The sequence below is a fragment of the Orycteropus afer genome, unplaced genomic scaffold (assembly GCF_000298275.1).
Source record: "Orycteropus afer afer isolate SDZICR_OR568_19922 unplaced genomic scaffold, OryAfe1.0 scaffold00354, whole genome shotgun sequence".
NCBI classification, from domain to species: domain Eukaryota; kingdom Metazoa; phylum Chordata; class Mammalia; order Tubulidentata; family Orycteropodidae; genus Orycteropus; species Orycteropus afer.
Genome location: NW_006921941.1, coordinates 2,219,121 through 2,246,695, shown reverse-complemented (window position 1 = coordinate 2,246,695; position 27,575 = coordinate 2,219,121). Strand labels below are relative to the sequence as shown.

General features: G+C 40.9%; 1 protein-coding gene across 1 annotated transcript in view; it reads right to left on the bottom strand.

Annotated features, from left to right (window-relative positions):
- TET3 (tet methylcytosine dioxygenase 3) overlaps window positions 1-27,575 on the bottom strand; it is a 159,725-nt gene that overhangs the window by 100,304 nt on the left and 31,846 nt on the right. The gene's annotated exons all lie outside the window — the stretch shown is intronic.

The following is a 27,575-nucleotide window of genomic DNA, read 5'->3' as shown; positions in this document are numbered from 1 at the left end:
AAAACCAGTTCAGCAAATCTCCATTAAAGGGGAAAAGAAGGGAGGTGGGAAGGAGAAAGAATATTATCTGCAGAGATCGAAGTCCTCATTAACCATAAAGTCCCTCTAGAGCCTGCAGGAAAGGAGAAGTAGAAGAGGAACAGAATCCAGAGGGCTGTTCTGCCCACCATCAGCAGTTACACTGCATATGATAAGAAATACATGGTATTATGTTATATATATATTCTGAAGAAACATATGGTACAGAAAAAATTGTCCAAAAAAATGTTTTCAGACATGATAAATAATTCTGTCATCAACCTCTACAAAGGCCAATGGCCTGGAGGCCCATGTGGGGCACATCCTCCACAAAAGAATCTCCAAGAACAAAATCTCATGGGACCCCAAAATGGTGCGGCTATGCCCCACCCACCAGCCAGTAAGTCAATACTTTTTCCCAAGTACACACCAACAGCTCCACTCCTCTGTTCCTCCAGCCACTGTCAAGGGTTTGGACTTTCCAACCCCACCCTTTCCCCTAGTTCTACAGTTTAGCATCTATCTTCACACAAGGCCAACGCCTTCCTCCCCTCCCCCAAAATGGATGGCCCCATTCCTTCCAATAACACATGGGTTCTATTTATGGTATGTTCGGTCTAGTACTGATCAATTATTCATCTCTTAAGAGGATTCTCTCCTCCTGGGATTCACTGATGAAACAAATCTGTGAATGTGGAGAGACTTTCAGGGGAACTCTTTCAGAGCATGTGCACACCTGCCTGTTTCTGAAGGAGGGAGTGAGTAAGTGTGCACATGTGAGTGAATGTGCATGAGTGAGTGTGTGCATACTGGCTAGACTGGTCCCATATGTGCACCCGCCATATCCAAACTGGCCCTATCTGTAGGGAGCAAACCTGGAAGGGTTATAGCTAACTTCTTGAGACTACCATGCTGGTAGGGGGTGTTCCAGTGTGAGGTGGGAGAGGTAGTGGTTCTTGTGGTTACTATCAATAAAACATTTTAAAATCTAGTTTTTTTCCACTACAAAAGGGACAGATATAGCACATCTCTCAATGGCTGGGTTGATACTCAGGAAAAAGCTGAAACAAAGCCTAATTCCCTGAGGTCATCATATCTGGAAGAAGAACAGGACCGTGACTGGCCATGGCCTCTGAACCAATAGTAATCAACATGGTTTTGAGGAAGGAAAAGAAAAGGAGGAACCAGGAAATATCTCTATGCAACTCTGATGGAACACTTTTATGTTAGGCCAAGTATCATGGCAGTCACTTGCACATTTATTTATCTCATTTAATCATCACCAACTCCTACAAGGTGAGGACCTGCTTCCCAAGATGAAGACACAAAACAGAGAGAGGTTAAGTAACTTTCCCAAGATCACACAGCAATCCAGTAGCACAGCCATTTTTAACCACTAAATATTCTTAATCTCATTTCAGGAAATGTAAACAAAATAAATGAGGCAATAGAAGAAATTCTTTTTTTAAAAAAAGTTATATGCACCAAAGATTTCCTTGAAGTATTAACAGTAAAGAATTACAAACAACCTACATGCCCCAAAAATAGGAGAGTGGTTTAAAAAGTTACAGTATTTATTCTTATGTGAAAACAGAATGGGGAATAAACATGAAAAAAACACTCAACTTCAGCAGTAATCAGAGAAATATAAAATAAGGCCATAGTAAGATTCCCCTTTATACCCCATATACAGAATTTAAGAGCAAGACTGTTTAGATTCAAATCTTGCTCACATCACTTACAAGATATATGACCTTGAGCAACTTAATTAATCTCCCAGTGCCTCAGTTTCCTCATCTGTAAAATAGGGGTTAAGAACAGTACCTACCCTCATATATCCATTATTTATCTGTCAGTTTGCCACACTGTGGTGGCCTGTATGTTGCTGTGAGGCTAGAAGCCATGCCATCATTATTTCAAATACCAACAGGGTCACCCATGGAGGATAGAGCTTTCAGATTAAGACAGAATGGGAAGAAGGATGGAGCCATTCACTTCTGAAAAAAACTGTCCACTGACAACCATACAAATGGTTGACTGACCAAACTGTCTGACATATTACTGGAAAACTGCATGAATAGCAGTGAAACACTGTCTGATATAGTGCCAGAAGAAGAGCCCCTCAGGTTGGAAGGCATTCAAAATATGACTGGGGAAGAGCAACCTCAGAATCAATCTTAATGATATGAATGGAGTAAAGCTTTCCAGACCTTCATTTGCTGATAAGGCATGACTCAAAATGGGAAGAAATTCTTGCAAATATTCATTAATAATTAGAAAGTGAAATGTACAAAGTGTGAATCTAGGAAAATTAGATTTGTCAAAAATGAAACAGCGCACACAAAGATTGATATCCTAGGTATTAGTGAACTAAAATTAGTGAACTGAAATGGAGTGGTATTAGCCATTTTGAATGAGGCAATTATATGGTCTACTATGCTAGGAATGACAAACTGAAAAGGAATGGCATTGCGTTCATCATCAAAAAGAATGTTTCAAGATCTATCCTGAAGTACAATGCTGTCAGTGACAGGATAATATCCTTATGCCTACAAGGAAGACCAGTACACACTAATTTTATTCAAATTTATGTACCAACTACTAAGGCCAAAGATGAAGAAACTGAAGATTGTTATCATCTTCTGTAGTCTGAAATTGACTAAACATGCAATCAAGATGTATTGATAATTACTTGTGAATGGAATGTTTAACCAACTTGACCTTATAGACATCTACAGAGCACTTCATACAGCAACAGCACAATATACATTCTTTTCCAGTGCACATGGAACATTCTCCAGGATAGACCATATGTTAGACCACAAAGCAAGCTTTAATAAACTTAAAAATATTGAAATACTGCAAAGGATCTTCTCAGATCACAATGGTATGAAATTAGAAATCAACAATAGGAAGATCAATGGAAAAAGAGCAAATACATGGAAAATGAATAACACCCTCCTTGAAGATGACTTGATAATAGAAGAAATGAAATTTAAAAATTCCTTGAGGGAGGGAACACTGCAAAAAATAAAAATAAAAATTAAAAAAAAAAAAAAACTCTTTGAATCAAATGAGAATGAAAACACAACATACCAAAATCTTTGGGACACAGCAAAAGCAGTGATCAGAGGCCAATTTATAGCAATACATGTATACATCAAAAAAAGAAGGAAGAGCCAAAATCAACACTTTAACCCAATATCTCCAAAAACTAGAAAAAAGCAGCAAAAAAAGCCTAAAGTCACCAGAAGAAAAGAAATAATTAAGCTTCAACCAGAAATAAATTAAACAGAAAACATACAAAAGAAAACTAAAAACAAGACTAGAAGTTGTTTTTTTGAAAAGATTAATAAAAAAATTAACAAAACACTGGCAAATATAACAAAGGAAAAAAGGGAGAGAATGCGAATAACATGAATAAGAAACTAACTGGGTGACATTACAACAGAACCAACAGAAATTAAAAGGATAATATCAGGATACTATGAAGAAGTATACTCCAACAAATTTTTAAATGTAGAAGAAATGGACAGCTTTCTAGAAACATACTACTTACCTAAACTAACACAGACTGAGGTAGAAAAGTTGAACAGACTCATAACAAAAGAAGAAATTGAACAGGTCATAAAAAACATTACCAACAAAAAAAGTCCTGTCCAGTGTTTTGTTAACCACAAGGCTGGAGGTTCAAACCCACCAGCTCCTCCTCAGAAGGAAGATTGGGCAGCCTTGTGGTTAGCAGCCTTAGGCACTACACCACCAGAGCTCCCACCATTTACAACAGCTACCAGAAAAATTAAATACTTGGGAATAAATCCTACCAGGGACACAAAAGACCTGTACAAAAAAAAAACTACAAAACACTACTTCAAGAAACCATAAGAGATCTACATAAATGGAAGAACATACCATGCTCTTGGACAGGAAGATTGAACCTTGTGAAAATGTCAATACTACCCAAAGCAATCTATACATTCAATGCAATTCCAATCCAGATCCCGTCAACATTCTTTAAGGATACGGAATAACAATCATTAATTTTATATGGAAAGGAAAGAGACTACAGAAAAAGAGAAACAAAGTAGGAGGTCTCACACTCCCGGATCTCAACACCTACGATACAGCAACAGTCGTCAAAACAGCCTGGTATTGGTTCAGTGAGAGACACATAGGCCAGTGGAACAGAATTGAGAACCTAGAAATAGATCCATTGACTCATAGTCAGCTGATTTTGGACAAAAGGCTGAAATCCATTAAATGGAGAAAAGAGTCTCTTCAACAAATGGTACTGGCAAAAATGGTTATCCATTTGCAAATAAGTGAAAAAAGATCTCCACCTCATACCATACACAAAAACTAACTCCAGATGGATCAAAGACTTAAATGTGAAACCTAAAACTATAAAGTTCCTCAAGGAAAAAACAGGGGCAAATTTATGGCAGGGAACTCTGGTGGCACAGTGCCTAAGGCATTTGACTGCTAACCAGAAGTCTGGAAGTTCAAACCCACCAGCCACTCCTCAGAAAGAAGGTTGAACAATCTACTTCTGTAGTGATACAGCCTCGGAAACCCAAGGAGGGGTCCCTGTGACTTGGATCTGACTTCATGGCAGTGGCTGCATTTTTTTTTTTGCAATTTATGGCATAAATAGACTATCAAGCATAACCCAAAATGCACAAACAGCAGAAGAGAAACTGGATGATTGAGATCTTCCAAAAATCAATTTTTTTATGCACTTCCAAAGACTTCTCCAAAAGATTAAAAAAGAGAACCTATAGATTGGGAAAAAAATATTTGGTAATGATGTATCTGACAAGAGACTTATCTCTAAAATTTAGAGAAAACTTCAACATCTCAACAACAAAAAGACAAACAATCCAATTAAAAAATGGGCAGAAAACATGAATAGACACTTCACCAAAGAAGATATTCAGGTGGCTAATAAACAAACCCACCAGCCACTCCTCGGAAGGAAGGTTGGGCAATCCTACTTCCGTAGTGATACTGCCTCGGAAACCCAAGGAGGGGTCGCTATGAGTTGGGGCCGACTCGACGGCACATAACAACAACAACAACAACAATAAACATATGAAGAAATGCTCACAATCATTAGCCACTACAGAGACGCAAATCAAAACAACCATGAGATACCATCTCACCCCAGCATTAATAGCAAAGTCCAACAAGAGAGAAAATAACAAATGCTGATGAAGATGTGGAGAGATTGGGACTCTCATACACTGCTGGAAGGACTATAAAATGATACAACCACTGTGGAAAGCAATTCCTTAAAAAGTTGGAACCAGAAATATCATTTCATCCAGCAATCCCATTACTAGGTATCTATCCTAAAGAAGTGAGAGCCAGGACACACACAGATATGTGCACATCCATTTTTATCACAACACTATTCACAATACCAAAGAGATGGAAACAATCTAAGTGCCCATCAACAGAAGAATGGATAACAAAACTATGGTACATACACACAATGGAATACTATGCAACACTAAATAATAATGCAGAATCTGCGAGACACAGAATAACATGGATAAACTTGGAGGACATTATGCTGAGTGAAATAAATTAATCTCAGAAGGTCAAATATTGTATTAGTTCATTATTGTAAAAAGTCAAGAAAGGTTTATACATGGAAGGAAACTTGTTGGTTACCAGGGATGGGAGGGAAGTGGAGGGAACATTGCTGGATAGGTAGAGACAAGTATTGATTTGGGTGAAGGGAAGGGCAATGTACCAAAAGTGACTGATCCACACAGTGGCACTGAGAAAGAAGAAGCCATAGAAGGTATACAAGACAGACAACAAAGATGAACCCGTCTGCATGTACAGTACTGCATTGTCAATGATGGCAACCATTGATCTACAGGTGAATAGATGGGTGGACAGGCTGAATGATTAGGTATGTCTAGGCAAGGGGGAGTATGCCCATGACCATGTATAGGATTGGCAATGTTTCCACACGCATATTTGTATGTGCTGTAAGAATGTCTGGATGTATAGTAAAGCTGACATGGGGCAATGTTGTGGTGGCTTCTTGGCCACAGCCAGCTACTCTAAGGAAGCATAGTTGGACCTGTGGACTCAAGACCATGGTAGCAGGGGACATCAAGCTCAATTGACATAACATACTACACAAAAACATTGTTCTACAACCTACTTTGGTGAGTAGCAACCGAATTCTGAAAAGCTTGTAAGTTGCCATCTAGATGAAACGATGGGTCTCTCCTCATCCAGAACAAAGAAGAATGAAGAAAACCAAAGACACAAGGAAACAGTGAGCCCAAGGGATTAGTAAACTCTGTGGTCCTCAGCCTTTATGACTATGAGACCAGAAGAACTACATCGTGCCTGGCTACCACTGTCAATCACCGAGACAGGGATCGGTGCAGGAGATCCTGGATAGACTGGGAAAACAATGTGGAACAAAACTCAAAACCTTAAAAAAAAAAAAAAAAGACCAGGTTTGCTGGTCTGATAGAGCCTGGTGAGACCCCCTGAGGTCCCTAGTTACCCTTCAAGTCTGGAACTGAATTCACTCCTGTGGCTTCCAGCCAAACAATTGGTGTATGGGGCGAACATTTATATCAGGTAGATCCACTCCTTGGAGTGATCAATCATGGAAGAACAGAAGGGCAGTGTTTGCACAGGAAGATAGCTCAGGGGGCAGGAATGCATGGGAGGGAAGGGCTCAGGGAAGAGGTAACTATGGGGATGAAGTAAGAAGAGAGCTGTTACACTGTGGGGAATTGCAGTCAATGTCATGAAACAAAATGTGTATGGAAAATGAATTTGCTGTGTAAACTTTCGCCCAGATCACAATAATTTTTTTTTTTTTAAAAAAAAAAAAGCTCCCTACATGAAGAAAGCAAAAGGTCATTTAAAAGTCCAGAAAGGAAGAGAAGACCAAAACAGATGTCAGAAGAGACTCTGACATTTGCTCTTGAATGGAGAATAGCTAGAGCTAATGGAAGAAATGATGGAATAAAAGAGCTGAACAGAAGATTTCAAAGAGTGGCTTCAGAAGACAAAGTATTATAACGAAATGTGCACAGACCTGGAGTTCAAAAACAAAAAGGGAAGAACACCCTCAGCATTTCTCAAGCTGAAAGAACTGAAGAAAAATATCAAGCTTTGAACTGCATTCTTGAAGGAGTCTATGGGCAAAATATTGAATGACACAGGAAGCATCAAAAGATGATGAAAAGAATACACAGAGTCACTGTATCAAAAAGAATTGGTCAATGTTCAACCATTTCAATTCATATGCAAGTAGCATATGATCAAGAACCAATGATACTGAAGGAAGAAGTTCAAGCTGCACTGAAGGTACTGGCAAAAAAACAAGGCTCCAGGAACTGACAGAATACCTAGTGAGACGTTTCAACAATGGATGCAGCACTGGAGGCACTTACTCATTTATGCCAAGAAATCTGGAAGACAGCTACCTGGACAACTGACTGGAAGAGACTCATATTTGTGCCCATTCCAAAGAAAGATGATCCCACAGAATGTGGAAATTATCAAACAGTATCATTAATATCACACATAAGTAAAATTTTGCTTAAGACAATTCAAAAACTGCTGCACGAGTATATTGACAGATAACATCCTGAAATCCAAGCTGGATTCAGAAGAGGACATGGAATGAGGGATATCATTGCTGATGTTAGATGGATCTTGCCTAGAAGCAGAGGTACCAGAAAGATGTTTACCTATATTTTATTGACTATGCAAAGATACTCAACTGTGTGGATCACGACAAATTATGGATAACACTGCAAAGAATGGGAATTCCAAAACATTTCATTGTGCTCATGAAGAACCTGTATATAGAACAAAGGCTGCCATTCGAACAGAACAAAGGGATACTGCACAGTTTAAAATCAGGCAGGGTCTACATCAGGGCTGCATCCTTTCGCCATACTTCTTTAATCTGTATGCTGAGCAAATAATCCGAGAAGCTAGACTATATGAAGAACGTAGCATCAGGATTGGAGGAAGACTCCAATCCTATAACATGCGATGATATAACCTTGCTTGCTGAAAGTGAAGAGGACTTGAAGCACTGAATGATGAAAATCAAAGACTACAGGCTTTAGTATAGATTATACCTCAACATAAAGAAAACAAAAATCCTCACAACTGGACCAATAAGCAACATCACAATAAACGGAGAAGAGACTGAAGTTGTCAGGGATTTCATCTACTTGGACCCACAATCAACACCCATGAAAGCAGCAATCAATCAGATGTTGTACTGCACCAGGCAAAACTGCTGCAAAAGATCTCTTTAAAGTGTTAAAGAGCAAAGATGTCACTTTGAAAACTAAGATGTGCCTGACCTAAGCCATGGTATTTTCAGTCACTTCATATGCATGTGAAAGCTGGACAATGAATAAGGGAGACCAAAGACGACTTGATGCCTTTGACATGTAAATACCATGGACTGTCAGAAGAACAAACAAATCTGACCTGGAAGCAGTGCGGCCAGAATGCTCCTTGGAAATGAGACTGGCCAGAGTTCACCTCACCTATCAGAAGATACAAGTGCGTAGAAAAGGATATCATGATTGGTAAAGTACAGGGTCAGTGAAAAAGGGGAAGACCCTGAACAAGATGGATTGACCTAGTGGCTACAATGATAGGCTCACACATAGCAAGGACTGTGGGAATGGCACAGGACCAGGCAGTGTTTGGTTTTGTTGTACACAGGGTCGCTATGAGTTGGAGGTGACTCAAAAGTACCTAACAGCACCACCACCCTCACATATAGAAACATTTTAATAAGAAGAGCACCTATAACACCACCAAGTACATACTAGGCACTATGAAAGTGTATTTTAGCTTAGCAGGAACTTTTTGTTATACACCCTAGCAAGAAGGCAAACTGGAACAACCATTCTGGAAGGTTTGATAATGTCTATCATCTTGAGCATGCACATACCCTATGACTCTGCAATTCCACTCCTAGAGAAACTACACATGTGCATCAGGAGATGTGTACATGAATGTTGACAGCACATTATTCATAGAAAAACTGTGGAAATATTCTAACGTAGAATCTGCAAAACACCGCATAACATGGATGAACTTGGAGGACATTATGCTGAGTGAAATAAGTCAATCACTGAAGTATAAATATTGTATTAGTTTGTTATTGTAAAAAGCTCCTTAAAATAATGAAGAACACATAAAAGAACAGAGGAAAATGTGTCAAATGAAAAATGAAACAACAAATGTACCTGTACTCATTAAACAGATGCTTTCTGAGAGTTTTTATGATGGGAGAAGTATTTATATTCTTTGAAGTGAAAAAAAAAAAAAAGGATTCCAAATATTACCCAATTTAAGCACTCAATTCCATTAAAAATGCACACCTGTGCATATTCATAAAACACTAAGGAGAAATATGCAGAAATGTTACAGTGCTTATCTCTGGGTAGTAGAGAATGAGCATATTTTCCTGTTGTCTCTAAAATTTATTGCATATGCATCACTTTTTTATTTAGGGAAAAAATGTTTAAGAATGAAGTACCTATAACACACCAGAAACTGCACAAACTATTCACACCTGTAAACAGAGAAGAAAAAAGATGCTGAGAGGGAGGACTTTTGGGTGATTTTTTCTGGCTACTTCTGTTACTAGAGAGTTATGTTACAACACACTCATATGCATGCACATATGCAAAACATGTAAACAGAAAGTGATCAAATTAAGAAAAGTCCTAAAAAGTGAGCAGCACCTTGGGAAAGGGAAGGATGTCTGTGGTTGAAGGGGTACTGGAACTGGGTACTAACACTGAATTTATCCACCCACTGTCGCTCTCTGGAATTCACATTAGTCACCTCCGTGTTGCACAGGACACCAAAACTGTGCCACAACCACAACTCCACATTAAAGCCTTTACCCATGCAGCACCTTGCCCCCAGATGGCTCACCCTTCTAAAGCTCTCTAGTGGCAGCTAGGTGGGGCCAGGGGACATGGGGGTGGGGGAAACAGAGCCACAAGCCGCTGCACAGGCCTCCCTCTTCCCCACCCCTACAGCCAGCCTCTTGATCTGCGGCCCGGGGAGCAGGACCCAGCAATCCTGTCGGAAGCCCCTGTCTCAAGTAGCTGGTGGCAGTCTGGCCAGAGGCCAACAAGAGGAAACCGAACCCAACTACATCTAAGGCCTGGCGCAAGGGAGCAGCAGCTGCCTCAGCAGCCGCCAGCACACCACCAGAACCAAGACATGCAGCAGAGGCAGCTTTTCAGCCAGACTCAGCAAGATCCCTGCCGCGCGCACGCACACGCGCGCGCGCGCACGCACACACACACACCCAGAACTCCAGCAGCTGTTGGAGCCATTGCTGGAGCCATACGATATATGTTCCACGGCCAGAAAAGCTCCTATCATTCCCAGTGGGTTTGGACATCCTCACTCCCACATCTCCACCCACCCAACTGCTCATATGCAGGTCACACCACCAACTTACTTCCAAAAGTCTAAAAGGCTAAGGAAACAAGAAAGCAAACACTACCAATACCACAGTTCACTCACAGAAAGTCCGCCCTTGGCTAACAGCACCATGCAAGTTCCCTAAAGGGGTCCCAAGCTTCACAAAACCCACTGTTCAGCTACATCATAGAGGTGCAGGTTAGATGATGATGATGATGACGATGACGACAATGATGATGATGACAGCAGCTGCTAATAGTAAGTGCTGAGGGCTAAGCTCTGGATTAAACAAGCATTCTCTACGTTTAAATATAACCTTTTTAATTCTTCCCAACAGCCCAACAAGACAGGTGTATTATAATCTCCATTTCAGTGAAAAGCAACTGAGGCACAGAGAGGTTAAGTAACATAGTCCAAGGCTCAAAATTGCTGAGTAGCAAAAACTGGATCTAACTGGATCTCCTTTTGGAGAATATGCTCCCCCCAACATTTGTAGAAGGGGACTCAGGAATTACTAATGGGTTTCAGTCTTATTGGTACCACCTTCATCAAGTGAGTATGATTCCTTTCGCAAGGACTCAGACTACTTACATTTTTTTCATTCAAAGAAATTAATCTTTAAGCTCTTATCCAAAAATCTGGAGGAAAATAAATTGTGTGGCAAACAGGAAAGGGGGAACTGCTGTCCAGAGGCAGGAGTTTAGGGAATACAAACAAATTCAATTTATTCTAAACTTCAACTCCTGGGAAAATCACACATTTCAGTGCAAAGTCTTATTATCTGCAGTCACTGCTGGCTGTTAGCCCAGATAACTGGAAGATGCCAGAAATTTGTGTCTTATACATGCTCAAGGAGCTCTGGTGATGTAATGGTTAAGCTCTTGACTGCTAACTGAAAGATGAGGCAGTCTGCTTCCATAAACATTTATAGCCTTGAAAACCCTGTGGGGCAGTTCTACTGTCCGTTAGGGTCACTATGAGTGTAAATGACTCAATGGCAGCAGTTTTTGGTGCCAGTTTTGTTTTTTAATACACACTATCCAATGGTCCTTTGTACCATGCTGGAAAACAAAGTCTATGCCTGAAAGTGACACTCAGGTAGTAAGTGTATATGCATTGAACACTTACTACTCCAGTGTCGTTTTCAGGCACTAAGGATACAATAATGAATGAGCAAAGCCTCCTGCCCTGGACAGGGACTTTTTAGATGTTTGGATTTGCTTTGGGCCCCAAGTTTAGGTAAGTTTCTTTGGAGCAGACACTGTACCATCTCCAAAATGTATGTGGCAGCATAATTCTGTTATATACTCCATGGCATTGAATATGTGATGAAAGCAATGTTGTTGTTGTTATGTGCTGTCGAGTCAGACACGACACATAGCGACCCCTCCTTGGGTTTCCAAGGCAGTATCGCTACTGAAGTAGATTGCCCCATCTTCCTTCTAAGGACTGGCAGGTGGGTTTGAACCGCCAGCCTTCTGGTTAGCAGTCAAGTGCCTTAGGCACTATGCTACCAGAGCTCCCGATGAAAGAAATAGGAACCTGTATTAACTATGAGTTTTTCTCTGAGTGAAGTAGCCCTTTTTGTAATTACTGGTACCAAACTAATATCAATGGTATACTATAAACTCTTTAGAGCCAGGAAAAACCTGGTGGATGACCGAAGGGAATAAAGAAAGGTCAAAAGACTAGGAAGATAAGGCAGGCAAAGAACTGCTTCAGTAAAAGATGTTGAAGGAAATGAACTATAAGGTGGAAAACAAGGAAGTAAAAACTATATAAAACCCCCACTTCCCAGAGGTGACCAGAACTTATATTTGGCATCTATTTTTACTATATACAACTCATCAAGTAAGCCATCAAGTTGGATCCGACTCATAGCGACCCTTCCTTGGGTTTCCGAGGCAGTATCACTATGGAAGGGGATTGCCCGATCTTCCTTAAGGACTAGCTAGTGGGTTTAACCCACCAGCCTTCTGGTTAGCAGTCAAATGCCTTAGGCACTACACTTAATTTATAAAACTAGAATCACTGCCTATATTTAGTAGTTTTTTATATACTAATTTCTTCCTTTACCGTATCATAATAATTTTCCCGTATTCTTAACTACTCTTCAAGAATTTTACTTTTAATAGCTACACTCTTTTCCTTGGAATGTATATAGCACACATTGGTTAGCCCCTGAGGTCAAATGTTAAGGTTCTCCCATATTTTGCTACTATATTCCAACAGCACATATTAATGGGTAAGGCATTTCTTTCCTCCTCCTTCCACCCAGTTTTGGGTTTGTGACCCCCTTGGTGAAAAACCAGGGATGAAAAACCAGGCACTAAATCAGGACTCTAGTCTGCCAAATGAGGAAACTATCCACCCTAAAGGCTGTACAACCTTGCTAACAACCAGTAGGATTTTACTCACATTGGTAAAGGGTTTTATTACTATTTGAGTGGCAATTTAGAAGGTATATCTCTAGTCACCCCAAGACTGGAGTGTGAGTAGTGTCAAGACCATACTTTGAGAAACACTAGTGTAAGACCTGCCCAACAACAGATAAGTGTATTGAGGTTGGCCAGCAGGATCTATGCCAGCACTCCTCTGAGTATGGCCTGTGGACCAGTGCCAGGCTGCAATCTGCATCAGTGCATGATGAGGTAAGTACAGAAACTGAGAGTAAGTGTTAACTTTAGAAACTTCTATCACAACTTGACATTGCGCTGGCATGGACATCTTTTTAATAATTCATTTTTATTGTATTTCACAAAATTTTCAGTCCTGTGATAGGTAACAAATTTTAAAACCTAGCTCTTCACCAGAAAGTCTGAGAAGTACTGATCTACATCCTTAATATTAATACCAGCCAATCCATGGAAATAACCAATTAAAAAGTTGTAATGACTGATCTAGCCATCTCATTTGGTATCAACGTTTCAGAAACCTCCACAGTGTGCCAAAAAACTCAATGGAAATAGTCTTTTCAACAAATGGTGCTGGGCCAAATAGATACCCACAGGCTAATGAATGAAGGAGGTGGCACAGGACCAGGCAGTGTTGTTTTATTGCATGCAGGGTGGCTATGAGTCAGAAGGACTCAGCAGACTCAACAGCACCTAACTACAACAACAACAAACAAAGAAGTTGGCCTCCTACTTCACACCATACACAAAAATTAACTCATAATGGATCAAAGACCTAAACTAAGAGTTAAAAAAAGTCTTAGAAGAAAACATATGCTTAAGCAAGGTGACACCAAAGCACAAATGACAAAAGAACAAAGGATAAACAGATTTCAGCAAAATTTAAAACTTTTGTGCTTCAAAGTATATCATCAAGAAGGTGAAAAACCTACAGAATGGGAGAAAATATTTGCAAATCATGTATCTGATAAGGGACTTATATCTAAAACATATAAAGAATTCTTACAATTCAATGATTAAAAATAATAATAACCCAATTTAAAGAAGGGCATCGTCACATAAAAACTTGTTAAGTGCCATTCAGACCAGCATTGGAGATCATAGCACAAAAGTAGAAACAATCCAAATGTCCATTAACTGACAATATTCATAAAATGAATATATCCACACAATGGAATAAGCAATAAAAAGGAATGAAGTGTTGATACATGCTACAGCACTGATGGACTTTGAAAACATCATGCTAACCAGAACAGGCAAATCCACTGAGACAGAAAGTAGATTAGTGTTTGCAGGGTCTAAGGAAGCTAAGGATTTCTTTTTAGCGTGATAAAAATGTTCTCGAATAGACAGTGGTGATCAATGCACAGCTCTGTGAATATACATACTAAAAACCACTTAATTGTATACATTAAATAGGTTGATTTTATGGCATATGAATTTTAACTCAATAAAGAAAAAAAATTCAAAGGATCTAAATAGACATTTCTCCAAAGACATATAAATGGTCAACACTGACATGTAAAGATGACTAACATCCTTAGCCATTAGAAAAACGCAAATGAAAACCACAATGAGATACCAGTTCACACCCACTAGCGTGGCTATTATAAAAATTTTAAAAAGGAAAATAACAAGTGTTGGCAAAGAATGTAGTGAAATTGGAACCCTCCTACATCGCAGATGGGAATATAAAAATATGCAGTCACTTTGGAAAAACACTCTAGCAGTTTCTGAAATAGTTAAAAAGAGTTATCATACAACGCAACAATTCAACTTCTAGATATATACCCAAGGGAAATGAAACCACATGTCCACACAAAAATTTCTACATAAATCTTCATAGCAACATTATTTACAATAGCCCAAAAGTAAAAATAACCCAAACGCTCATCAACAGATGAATGAATAAGCAAAATGTGGATAAGCACATGGATAAGCAAAATTCCACACAATGAAATATTTTTCACCTGTAAAAAGAACGAAGTATTCATAATTTGACAACATGGATGAACTTCAAAGGCATTATGCTAAGTGAAAGAAGCCAGTCATAGAAGACCACATATTGTATGATTCCATTTACATGAAATGTCCAGAATAGGCAAATTTATACAGACAGAAAGTAGACTAATGGTTGCCAGGAGCTGGGGCAGAGAGGGATGAGAGTGAATGGACCCTCATTGATACAGATTTTCCTTTTGGGGTGATGAAACTGTTCTAAAGTTGATTGTGGTGATGGTGGCGTAACTCTGGATATACTATAAACCACTGAACTGTACACTTTCAATAGGTGAATTGTAAGGCATGTGAATCATATGTCAATCAACTTATTTAAAAAAAAAAATTAAAAATTCTGACAAAAATGGGACCTGAACACTTGCTCAAAGAGGAAAGGGCTGAGCAGGTGTTCAGGAAGGGGGAAAGGGGCAAAGGAAATACAGGGGCATCAGTGAAAAACTTTGCTTTGTAACTCCCTCCTTTTTCCCCATTAGGTTGGTTACCAGTGAGACTGAAAACAAGGATAGTGGTGGTGGCTGAGCTGGGAGACTATCTCCCACCTCACTCCAGTCTCTAAAAAGGAAGGTCACTTCAGAACAGCAGGCATGATGACAACTCCTAAGAGGACAGGACAGTAAGCTGGGGTCCTCAGCTGTGGGAGGAAGCTAGGAAAGCTTGAGATGAGTTCTGAAAATGTATTGGGGGGGTGTCCCCAAAACCAAGCACTGATTAGAGTCACAAATTAACAGTCAGATGTGAAATGTAATTTAGTTCAAAAGCCCTTTGTTATTTAAAAAAAAAAAGAAAGGGGAGTAAGAGATTCAGTAAAATATAAACAAGTGAAAAAAAGAGTATTTATTAAGCAATTCGCATACCCTTAAAAAGCCAAATTCAAATCATTTTGTTTAAATTATAAATATTTTTAATACCAACAAGGGGGTTCTACTACTGAAAAATACCCTTATGTAAATTATCTGCTAGGTATCCTCTTTGTAATGTAAATGACCACCCCACGACCTCAATAGGTATTCTAGTGTCAGGTGGGCTCTAGATGACCCACTCCAGGTGACCTGCTCACTCTGGCTCAGCCTCACAATATAACACAGGCCACCCACCATCTCTGGCTGGAGATAAACAAATCCCAGCCACTAACCCCAAAGTTGCCAAGAGGAGTTTAATATTCACACTTCCAACCTAGGGTACGTCTGTTTCCCACCCAAGGTAGTGATTCTGGCTCCTCAGCCCTGTTCTCAAGGGAAAAGCAGTGGCTGGGTCATTTCAAAGTCCTTCTCTCCCTTCAGCTATGGCTTTGATCCCAGGCCAACACCAAACAGCAGGGGAAGGGTGGGGCTGGGGGGAATGTTGTGGCTGGCATTTCAAAGACAGAGGGGCAAAAGGGAAGAGCAAAAAAAAGCAGTTCCCTGGAAACAGGCCCTGCCCACCTCCCTGCCCAAGGGCTTGGCTGATGATAAAGACCTGGGAGTGTTCACCTGGAAGCTGGAAGGGCAGATGGATCCACATCAGCCACATGTGCCAAGGTAGAGAGACCAGATTTCCAGCCTCAGCCTGCATACTGTCTATATCAAAAAACCAAACGCACTGCCATCAATTTGATTCTGACTCATAGTGTCCCCCCCTTGGATTTCCAAGGCAGTAAATCTTTATGGAAGTAGATTGCCCAGTCTTCCTTCCATGGTGTAGCTGGTGGGTTTGAACTGCCAACCTTCTGGTTAGCAGTCAAATGCCTTAGGCACTGTACCACCAGAGCTCCCTGCATACTGTCTATAAGCCCTACCAAAACTCCAAACCAAACATGGAGGCAATTCCAGCTCACAGCAACCCTACAGGACAAAGTAAAACTATAAAAACCACAGAGTTTCCAAGGCTATAAATCATTACGAAAGCAGACTGCATCCTCTTTCTCCCACAGAGCAGCTAGTGGGTTCAAACCACCTACCCTTTGGTTAGCAGTCCAATGCTTTAATCACAGCACCACCAGAGCTCCTTGCCTGTAAGTCCTAAAGCAAACCAAACCAAGCTCACTGCCATCGAGTCGACTGGACTCGATTCGACTCATAGTGATCTCTCCTTGGATTTCCAAAGTGGTATCTCTACGGAAGTAGATTGCCCAATCTTCCTTCCAAGGAGTGGCTGGTGGGTTTGAACTGCCAGCCTTCTGGTTAGCAGTCAAGTGCCTTCACCAGAGCTCCCTGTAAGCCCCAGCAGAGGAGGAATTTGAGGCCCAGATATGTAATGACTTGTAAGCCCTAGGCAAGTCATTTTACTTATCTGGGCCTCAAATTCCTCCTCTGCTTTCAAAAATCCTTTCACAATGTCAAGAAAATGGAGGATCTGCTCCAGAACAAAGGAGACTCAAAACACACAATTATTGAACACAATCTGTGATCCCGTTCTTTTTTCTCCTACAAAGGACATTGTGACAACTGGCAAAATTTTAAAGATGTCTATAGGTGAGCCAGTGGTATTGTATCAATGTTAATTTCCTGAGTTTGATGATTGCACTGTGTTATTTATATGGTTTTAGAAAGGACACTCTCAAGTACTTAGAGATAAAAGGACATCATACCTGCTTGTTGTTATTGTGTGCCACAGAGTCCATTTTCAACCCATAGCAACATTGTATGACAGAGAACTGCCCCTATAGAGCTTTCTAGGCTGGAATCTTTATGGTAGCAGATTGCTAGGTCTTTCTTCCACAGAGCCACTGGGTAGGTTTGAACCATCTACCTTTTGGTTAGCAGCCAAGTGCTGAACCACTGCACCACCATGGCTCCTTCATGTCTGCTACATACCTTCAAACAATTCAAACTAACATATTCAGAGAGACAGGGAAAGAGTGAGAGAGAGAACAAAGCAAGTGTGGTAAAAAATGTTAACATTTGAGGAATCTGGGTGAAGAGACTTCTTTGTACTATGCCTGCAACTTTTCTGAGACTCTGAAATTTTGCCAAAATAAAAGTATCTTTTAAGAGTTATGTTACCAGATGATCTCTAAGACTCTTCCAGTTTCTGTGAGACAGTAACATTATTTGCTTTTTCCAGATGAGGAGCAGGACACCAAGGATGAAGCAAGTGGCCTAGTCAGTGGCAGCTGAAGTGCTCTAGCACTCAGGGGCTCTGGCTGAAGTCCTGGCGCCTTATCCATCAGAGCCCAGCTCTTCTGACCACTGAGAGACAATGAGCCCCAGACCATCCTGGACAGACAAGCAGAGCAGAAGGCAAGTAGGAAGAGGGCTACCTGGATGGTCTCCAGGCTGGGGGAGTGCCCTATGGGATAAGGCTATAAAGGATAGCCTCAGAATAGGGACCCCTACTCTCCTCCTGAGTCCTGTCCCTCTTGTATACCACAGAGGGCTCACGGGAGCCTCAGCAAACACACACGTACAAGCTCTGACCATGAGCACACAGGCACAGAACTACAGCCTGGGCTGCCAAGCAGTGCACCCTGGGGAGGGCAGCCTTCAAGCCTCTAGCCTTGTTTCTAGTGAAACGCAACATCTGGATATTGTAAGTAAACCTAAATAACTCTAGGGTCAAAGGCAGAAAAAGTCAAAATCACAATTACAGATCTGAAGATTAATCAGTATCCATGAGAACACGGTCTATTAATGGAAAAACAAAAAAAGTTGTATTTCTATAAATACTTTTAATAAATGAGGAAAATAAGTTTTCATCCAAGAAGCCAGAAAATTAAAAACAAAGAAATCAGTAGAGATACAGAAATAATTAAGAAACAAAATACAGTGGTTTTTATACATGCATCTAAGAGACCAAGACCAAGAGCATTAAAAAACCTCCAACAAGGCTGATTATTTTAAAAAGAAAAAAATGTAAATAAATACTATGAGAAATGTGAAAGGAATATAACCATCATCAGTGAACACAACATGAAACACTTAACTAAAAACTTTGAAGATTTGGATGAAAGGACAATTTTCTAAGAAAATGAATTCAAGAAGAGGCAGAAGTATTGGAAATACAAATAACAGAGGCAATTTATCTGAGAACTACCCTCCAAAAGAAAGAGTCCTGGTGGTGCAGTGGTTAAGTGCATGGTTACTAAAGGAAAAATCAGCAGTTCAAACCCACCAGCTGCTCTGTGAGAGAAAGATGTGGCAGTCGGCTTCCATAGAGATTACAGCCTTGGAAACCCCACGGGGACAGTTCTACTGTTTCAAAGGGGCACTATGAGTCAGAACTGACTTGATGGCAATGGGTTTTTACCCTCCAAAAAAGGTACCAGGCCCAGCAGTTATTACACTCCAAAAAAATTTTTAAATACTTTATTGTGTTTTTGGAGAAAATTTACATAGCAAATTAGGTTCTCACTTAGTAATTTCTACACATATTATTCAGTGGCATTGGTTACACTTTTCACAATGTATCAGCATTTTCATTATTTCCATTCTGATTATTTCCATTCTGATTTATCTGGCTTCCTTGTCCCCCCTTACCTTCTCATCTTTGGTCTAGAGTACATGTTGACCACAGGTCTCATTTTTATGGTTGTTTCGAGAAGCACTGCACTCATTGATGATGATATTATTTTATGAGCCACTCTGTCTTTTGGCTGATAGGTGACCACCAGGAGTGGTTTCAGTTCCAACTTCAAAGGGTATCCCAGACTGATAGTTTTGAGGGTTCCTCCAGTCTCTATCAGTCCAATAAATCTGGCCTTTTTTAGGAATTAGAGTTTTGTTCTACATTTTTCTCCCATTCTATCTGGGACCATCTATTGTGTCACTACAGAATGGTCAGTAGAGTTAGCCAGGCACCACCTAGTTCTGGTCTCATGGTAGGTGAGGCTGTTGTTGTTGTAGACTATTAGTCTTATAGACTAGTTTCTTCTGAGTCTTTGGTTTCCATTCTCTTTTGCTCCAGACACACAGAAACAAATAATTATATCTTAGATGGCTGCTTGCAGTTTTTAAGATCCTAGATGACACTCACCAACTAGGATATGGAATATTATCTTTATGAGTTATTATGCCAATTGACTGAGCTGCCCCCCAAGACCATGGTCCTAGGCCCTTAAACACAATAGCACAATCCTGTGAGGTGTTTGGTTATGTCTAGAAGTATCCTTAACTGTGCCCCTTATATGCTTTATTTTAAATACAAATATATATGCAGCACACAAACACATGTATACATTTGCCTACAGAAACATCTATATATGCACACCAGTATATTCATATGCACTTACCTATACATATATAAGCATACATATCTACCTATGTAACAGAAATTAAAAAAAAAAAAAAATCCACCCAAACCAAACCCACTACCATTGAGTCGATTCTAACTCATAGTGACCCTATAAGATAGAGCAGAACTGCCCCCATAGGGTTTCCAAAGCTGTAAATCTTTACAGAAGTAGACAGCCTCATCTTTCTCCCAGGGAGCACCTGGTGGATTTAAACTGCCACCTTTTAGTTAGCAGCTGAGCACTTCACCACTGTGCCACATTTTTTTTTTTTTTTTGGATGTTATTACAGTTGTTGCAAAATTGTCTATGTTGTGGCTTTTTCCAAAACCATCCCTTATTCTTATGAACTTCTTAGTGTCATCTTATACCTTGGTCAAGTTGTGCTGATTTCACCCTTACTCAGTATTGCCTTACCCATTACCAAAACTAGCAAGTGTCTACTATCTAGAAAGTGATTCCCCCTCTCTCCTTCCCATTCCTGGTAACCACCAAAGAACGTTGCTTTCTGTATGTGTACCTATTCTTCTCTTTTTATAATACACCCAATTCCTCACTTATCAACATGGTTTAGGTTCCAAAGAGCAGATCATTATGTGAAATCGCCATTATGTGAAAGTCAGGGGCTATGCCCCATTTCGACACCTGTGTTCCCACACCCCCTACCCTGGGATGCTCACTGGTCATTGGGTACCCACGGTACATCTCAGGATATGCATGGTATGGCAGGTCCCCTTCTCTAGCATGTCTTCCCCACCACCACAGAGCCCACAGGAAGTAGGGGTGAGGGTGGTGGTGGTCATGTGCTGCTTGCTTCCCACGGCCTGCCCTGGGCAAGGACCCTGCTCATCCTCTGTCTGCCCCAGTCCCACAGCCCTGCACAGCCCCCTTCCCTCTTCCGCCCTTCCTGCCTACTCCCACTGACCTCCTCAGCACTTCCAGGCCCTTGTTGGCTTGCCCACCTGTGACCTCATGTTGTCCTCCTGTTATCCCAAACATTCCATGGCCAGACCAAGACATCGCAGACAAATGGAAGAAGGCATCCTATGACCTGGTCATCACTCTATCCTCCAGTGTATCATTTGGGGTGGCCCACAGAGGCCAGCTGCAGACCCATGTGATGATCCATCAGAGGTGCTGCCTGAGGATTTTTTCAAAGTTGTCAAAAATGCAAAATATCAGATAATATGATAGTCTCCAAGTAAAAAGTAGATGCAGTGAGATCATATAATATTTGAGTGATTAACTAATTTCACTCAGCATAATGTCTTCCAGATTCTTCTGTTATAGTATATTTTTATTGTAGTTGAGACTATACATTCTCACGGTATAGAATATTTTGAGAACTCTTCATTATTCTTTATGGCTGCATAGTATTCCACTGTGCATATGTACCACAGTCTGCTTATCCATTCATCTGATGATGGGCAGTTAGGCTGCTGCCATCTTTTTGTTATTGTGAATAATGCTGCAATGAACATAGATGTGCCTGTATCTGTTCATGTCAATAGCTACAGTTCTCTAAGGTATATACCTAACAGTTTGAGGAAGCACCGTACCATATTCCACAGTGGTTGAACTAATTTACAATTGCACCAGCAGTGAAACTGGTTCCAATCTCCCCACTACATTATTTTTTAACTAATAAAATATGTTGATCTCTTGTATTCTTTCATTTAACCCCTCTAGCTCTCTATGAGCTAAGAACTATCCTCTCATTTTATACACAGGGAATGCAAGGGCTCAAAAAGACCAACACACTGTCCCTGAGTCCCACAACCAGAAGTACCCACTCTGGGACACAGTTGCACAGCCTAACATCTCTGTGATAAGGCCCAGAAAATTCTGAGTTAAGGTGTTTCTCAGGTAACTCAGCTGATAAGCCAGGTTTGGAAACTTCTGGCCCCTCAGTACTCAAAGTGTGACCAGCAACATCAGCATCACCTGGGAGCTTGTAAGAAATATAGACTCTCAGGCCCCAACCTAGACCTGATGAATCATAATCTTCATTGTAATGAGATCTCAGATAGTTTGGACATATATCAAAATGTGAAAGGCACTGACTAGCCTGTATCCGCTCCACCTCTTTCAATGGCTTTTCTTTTTTTTTTTTTTTTGGAATGTTATAATTTTTTGTTTTTATGCTTGTCAGTAAAATTATAAAACATTGGCTTTTTTTTTTAAGTGACATGGGTCAAACCATTTTTTTTGGAAGTGTTCCCTCCCTCCATATACAAACTTTCCTTGACCCTCCACAACAATGAACTAATACTATATTTGTCCTTCTGTGATTGACTTATTTCATTCAGCATAATGTCCTCCAAGTTCATCCATATTATGCAGTATTTTGCAGACTCTACATTATTCTTTAGTGCTGCATAGCATTCCACTATGTGTATGTACCATAGTTTGGTCATCCACTCTTCCATCGATGGGCATGTAGGTTGTTTCCATCTTTTTGCTATTGTAAATAATGCTGCAATGAACATGAGTGTGCATATATATGTTCCTGTCCTGGCTCTCACCTCTCTAGGATATATATCTAGTAATGGGACTGCTGGGTCAAATGGTATCTCCAATTCCAGCTTTCCAAGGAATCGCCATATTGCTTTCCACAGTGGTTGTATCACTTCACAGTCCCAACAGCAATGTATGAGTGTCCCAATCTCTCCACATCCCTGCCAGCATTTGTTATTTTCTGTCCCGTTGAACCTTGCCATCTGTGCTGGGGTGAGATGGTATCTCATTGTTGTTTTGATTTGCATCTCTCTGATGGCCAATGATTGTGAGCATCTCTTCATGTATTAGCTGGCCACCTGAATATCCTCCTTGGTGAAGTATCTATTCATGTCTTCTGTCTACTTTTCAACTTGTTAATCCCTTTGCTCTTGAGACGTTGGGAGTTTTCCATAAATCTTAGAGATAAGACCCTTCCCAGATATGTAATTATTGGCAAATATGAATGTGCTGCTGTCATTTTTACTTTGTGCTTTCTCATGGTGCCGATTTCTTTGTTCCATATAATTCTCTATGCTGAGTTCATTTTGTTTATGAATAGTGTTATCACCTCCTTCATTGCTATTGTTTTAGTATTTGCTAAATATTTGTGCTGGTCCTCTTTTTTCTTTTGATGTGAAGGTTTATCATTTTTCTTTGAGGTTACCCTGTGATTTATAGTTTTCTTCCCAAGTTCAGCACAGTCTGTTCTATCTTGTAGTTGTCTAGACTTCCCTACCATCTAGAAGTTCTATAACGACACAGAAGTTCTGTAACGACACAGTTTCAATCCCTCTTAAAAACTGCAAAAGCAGTGTTTGTATCTGACACAAACAAACAGAAAAATCAATTGAAAAACTACTGGAGCTAGATTTGACCACATAAACATATAAAAAAGAGCTTGACAAAATAAAAACAAAATTTAAAGGACATTTGTAATCTTTGCCAAGATATAATAAAGAGTTAAAATTACTAATATATGAAGTTCTTTTACAAATTTATAAGAAAATCACACAAAAGAAAAATACCAAGCCAGACCAAACCAAACTCACCGCCATCGAGTCAGATCCAACTCATAGCAACCCCTCCTTGGGTTTCCAAGGCAGTATCACTACTGAAGTAGATTGCCCAACCTTCCTTCCGAGGAGTGGCTGGTGGGTTTGAACCACCAGCCTTCTGGTTAGCAGTCAAATACCTTAAGCACCACGCCTCCAGAGCTCCCAAAAGAAAAATAGGCAAAGGAAAACAAAGGATATTCACAAAAGAAGAAATGGAGATCCAAACAAACAAAGTAATAAAGATTTGCAAAGCAAGGCATTTTGCATCAATTCTGTATACCAATCAAGGAGGAAATTTTACAATAAGCATGTATTTTCACAGTTGGGAAAACTGCCAATAAAGACTTTTAAAATGAAAAATATATATGACTGATCTCGAAAGACCAAAATATTATCAGAATTTCTCTCTGAGTGATAAATTAGCAACTTTTTTTCTTCTTCTTGCTTACTTGAACTGCCTCATTTTTTTGCAATGAATTTGCATTCTTTGTAATAGACAAAAGCAGAAAAAATTTAGTTAGTTCCTAGAGTTTGATTATGTCTGGTGAAACTTAATAGCTTTCACACTTAATTTCCCTTGTTGCCTCATCACAAGTATCTGCATAATTCCCAGCCTTTTCACCAACCATCACAGCACTTAGGGCATGTTTCCCCAGTCCTGATCAAGTACTAGGAACTCTGGTAGCATAGTGCCTAAGGTACTTGACTGCTAACCAGAAGGCTGGTGGTTCAAACCCACCAACCACTCCTCAGAAGGAAGGTTGGGCAATCTACTTTCATAGTGATGCTGCCTTGGAAGCCCAGGGAGGGATCATAATGAGTTGGGTCTGACTCGATGGCACTTAACAACAACAACAATGATGAAGTACTGGGAATCCCTTCTATTATAGTACTGCATGAAACAGGAGCAGTTCTCAGACTCTAGTGGTATTTTGGACTATTTTGTCTACCTAAAATATGTCCTGAAATTCTGGCCTAACTTCTGGCCTCTAAACCTACTCTGGTGGCATAGTGCCTAAGGCATCTGACGGCTAGCCAGAAGGCTGGCAGTTCAAACCCACCAGCCACCCCTCCAAGGGAAGATTGGGCAATCTACTTCCATATGGATACTGCCTAGGAAACCCAAGAGGGGTTGCTGTGAGTCGAATCAACTCAACGGCAGTGAGTTTGTTTTGTTTTTTCATTTATACCTACAAATAAGTTCTTGTTTTGAAATACAAGAAAGTCCCCAGCTTTTAGGACAAATTGCTCTTGCAACCATCCACTTTGTTGTCATTGTTGTATATCTTATCCATTAGTAATATATACTATACACAATGTTGCAATGCATTGTTTGCTGACGTTATCATTCTTAGATTCAATGTTTCCAACCCCAAAGATAAAAAAAAGATCAGTTTTACAAAGATGGTGCTAATAAAAAGCAATAACAATGAAAAATAAAGTATTTGGCTTAAATCAGAACCGACTTATGACAGAGTGGTGAGAATGGAGCCCTGTCGTATGGCAGGGACTACCCATAAGGTTTTCTTTTGTTACACTAATTAGGTAATATATGAGTAGGTGGGTTCTAAATCTGTTGACTTCTGAGTTATAAAAGAGCAGAATGAACACAGAGACACACGTGGGGGACAGATACCATATGAGGAAAAAGCCAAGGAACACCAAGAAATGCTGGGGCTACTGACAGGGAATGAACAGCCATAGCTGAGACCCAGATTTTGACTTCTAGCATTCAGAACAGTTAGAAAATAAATTTCTGTTCTTTAAAACCACTCACGTGTGGTATTTATGTTACACCAGCACTAGATCACTAAGACAAGTAGGCACAGGAACCACTAGTAGAGAAAGTTGGCCAAACATGCAGATTCCCAAGTCCCATCCAGTTATCAACCCTGTCTGTGGGTGGAGGAGATTCTGATGCAGGTAGTCTATAAACTACTCCTTGAGAACCCCCTACCAATGGTCCAGAAGTGGAGAGAGCTGCAATGATTCAGAAACTGGGTGGCCTGAGGGCTGGCAGGGAACAGCAATCTCTCTCTGGGCCCCAGTGTACACACAGACCTGAGCAGTCAATGGTCAGTGCCTCTGCTCAGAAAGAGGGACAAAAGCAGAGGGGAGGTCAGGGCAGGAAAAGGCTTTCTCCAACAGGTGAGCAGAACCCCTGAGCAGTCCAGCGTGGCAGTCTCACTGCTGGAATCTGCTTTACTACGGGAGAAGGCATTTGGAACCACTCCATAGGTTCACGGAGGTCCATCTGTCAGAGTTTCTGCTCAGCACCCTGAGAAGGAGGCTCCTCCAGAGTTGGCAGAGGTACAGCTAAAGCTGCCAGGAGGGGCCCGAGGGTTTGGCACTGTGCAGGCAGGGCCCATCGTGACCTCCCTCAGCTGCAGGCTGGCCTGGCACACAGAGCCTCACCAGCTGAGGTGAACACAAGGAAATGGAGTAGACACTGAAGAGGGGTGGGGGTGGGGGGCAGGCAGAGCATACTTCAACCTCCTTTTCTGACTCTCAAAATCTCCTGGGTATACCTTTGGTACCACTGTTTCCTGGGGGATTAAAACAAATTAGCAAAGTAGCCAAAGAAGCATTTCTAGCGCCTCTGCCTCCACAAGCATGTGGGATGAATGAACAGGAGGGGGCAGGGGAGTGCAGACCACCGGCTAAATGAGTAACAGTTCACGCTGCCATCAAACAAAACCTGCTGACACACTGAACTAGATGCACACCGTGACAGGGTGATTGGAAAGTGGCTCACATCCCACCTCTAATTGGTATTTCTTCTACACTGGCAAGCCAAATGGATTCTCCCCTCCCTTCTTTTTATGCAGGTCAAGAGGCAACAAATCCTAAATCTTACATCTCAACAGCAAGGGTCCTCCGCCTCCTATCTGCAGCCTCATGCCTAGAGCTAAGGGGTCCCTTGTTTAAGGGTCTTGAAGGACCCACTCTAGAAGCAAGTACACATATCCATTTCCACTCTAGTTCCTGAGACAGCAAAAATCAGACCAGATCCTGAGGTCCTGGAAAGACCATCAAGAAGGGAGTACAGAGCAGCAGGCACCTAGAAAGAGTGCCTCTGATTTCCCAATTACAAATAAAAGCTTAAAATGCAAACACAATGGGAAGCATTAGCACATTCGTATGAGTAACTGTCACCTTGAAAACATTTGTGGTGGGTAGAGATTCTGGAAGAGGTCAGAAGGGCAAGAAGGAAGATGCCACTATTAAAAAGAAGATCCAGCACCAGACGTGGAGACAACTGTGCCAGGGCCTTGACGAATCCTTACCCTAAAGAGAACTTGCAGGTAAATTTGTGTTCTATGCTCTCTTCAGGTGTCTGGGAACCAAGAAGGTACTTCTTACTAGTTAGTGCTAATGAGGATAAATGACAGATGGGTTGTGGGCCCCAGAGTAATTATGAGGTATGGGCTCAGAGGGCTCCTCCCTGACATCTGCATGTGGGAAAATGGCCCAGGACCTTCTTTTTAACTTTGAGGACAGGGTGGGTGCCCCATCTGTGTTATCAGCTCCCTGCCCCAAGGCTTGGAGCCAGGGCTGCTTTAGATTCTGCTCATCACATTGGCCGAGACTGTCACACTGTGAAGAGGTGAAGCTCACAATTTCTCTCAACAATTTGATTCCACATGTGTTTATTAAAGGGATTTACTATATGCTAGCTCTGGTAGCCTAGTGCCAAAGGCACTTGACTGCTTACCAGAAGGCTGGCGGTTCAAACCCACAGCCACTCCTCGGAAGGAAGATGGGGCAATCTACTTCCGTAGTGATACTGCCTCGGAAACCCAAGGGGGGGTCGCTATGTGTTGGGTCCGACTCGACAGCACATAACAACAACAACAACAGGTTTTGTGCTAGTAACTAGAGGCAACAAACTGATAAAAT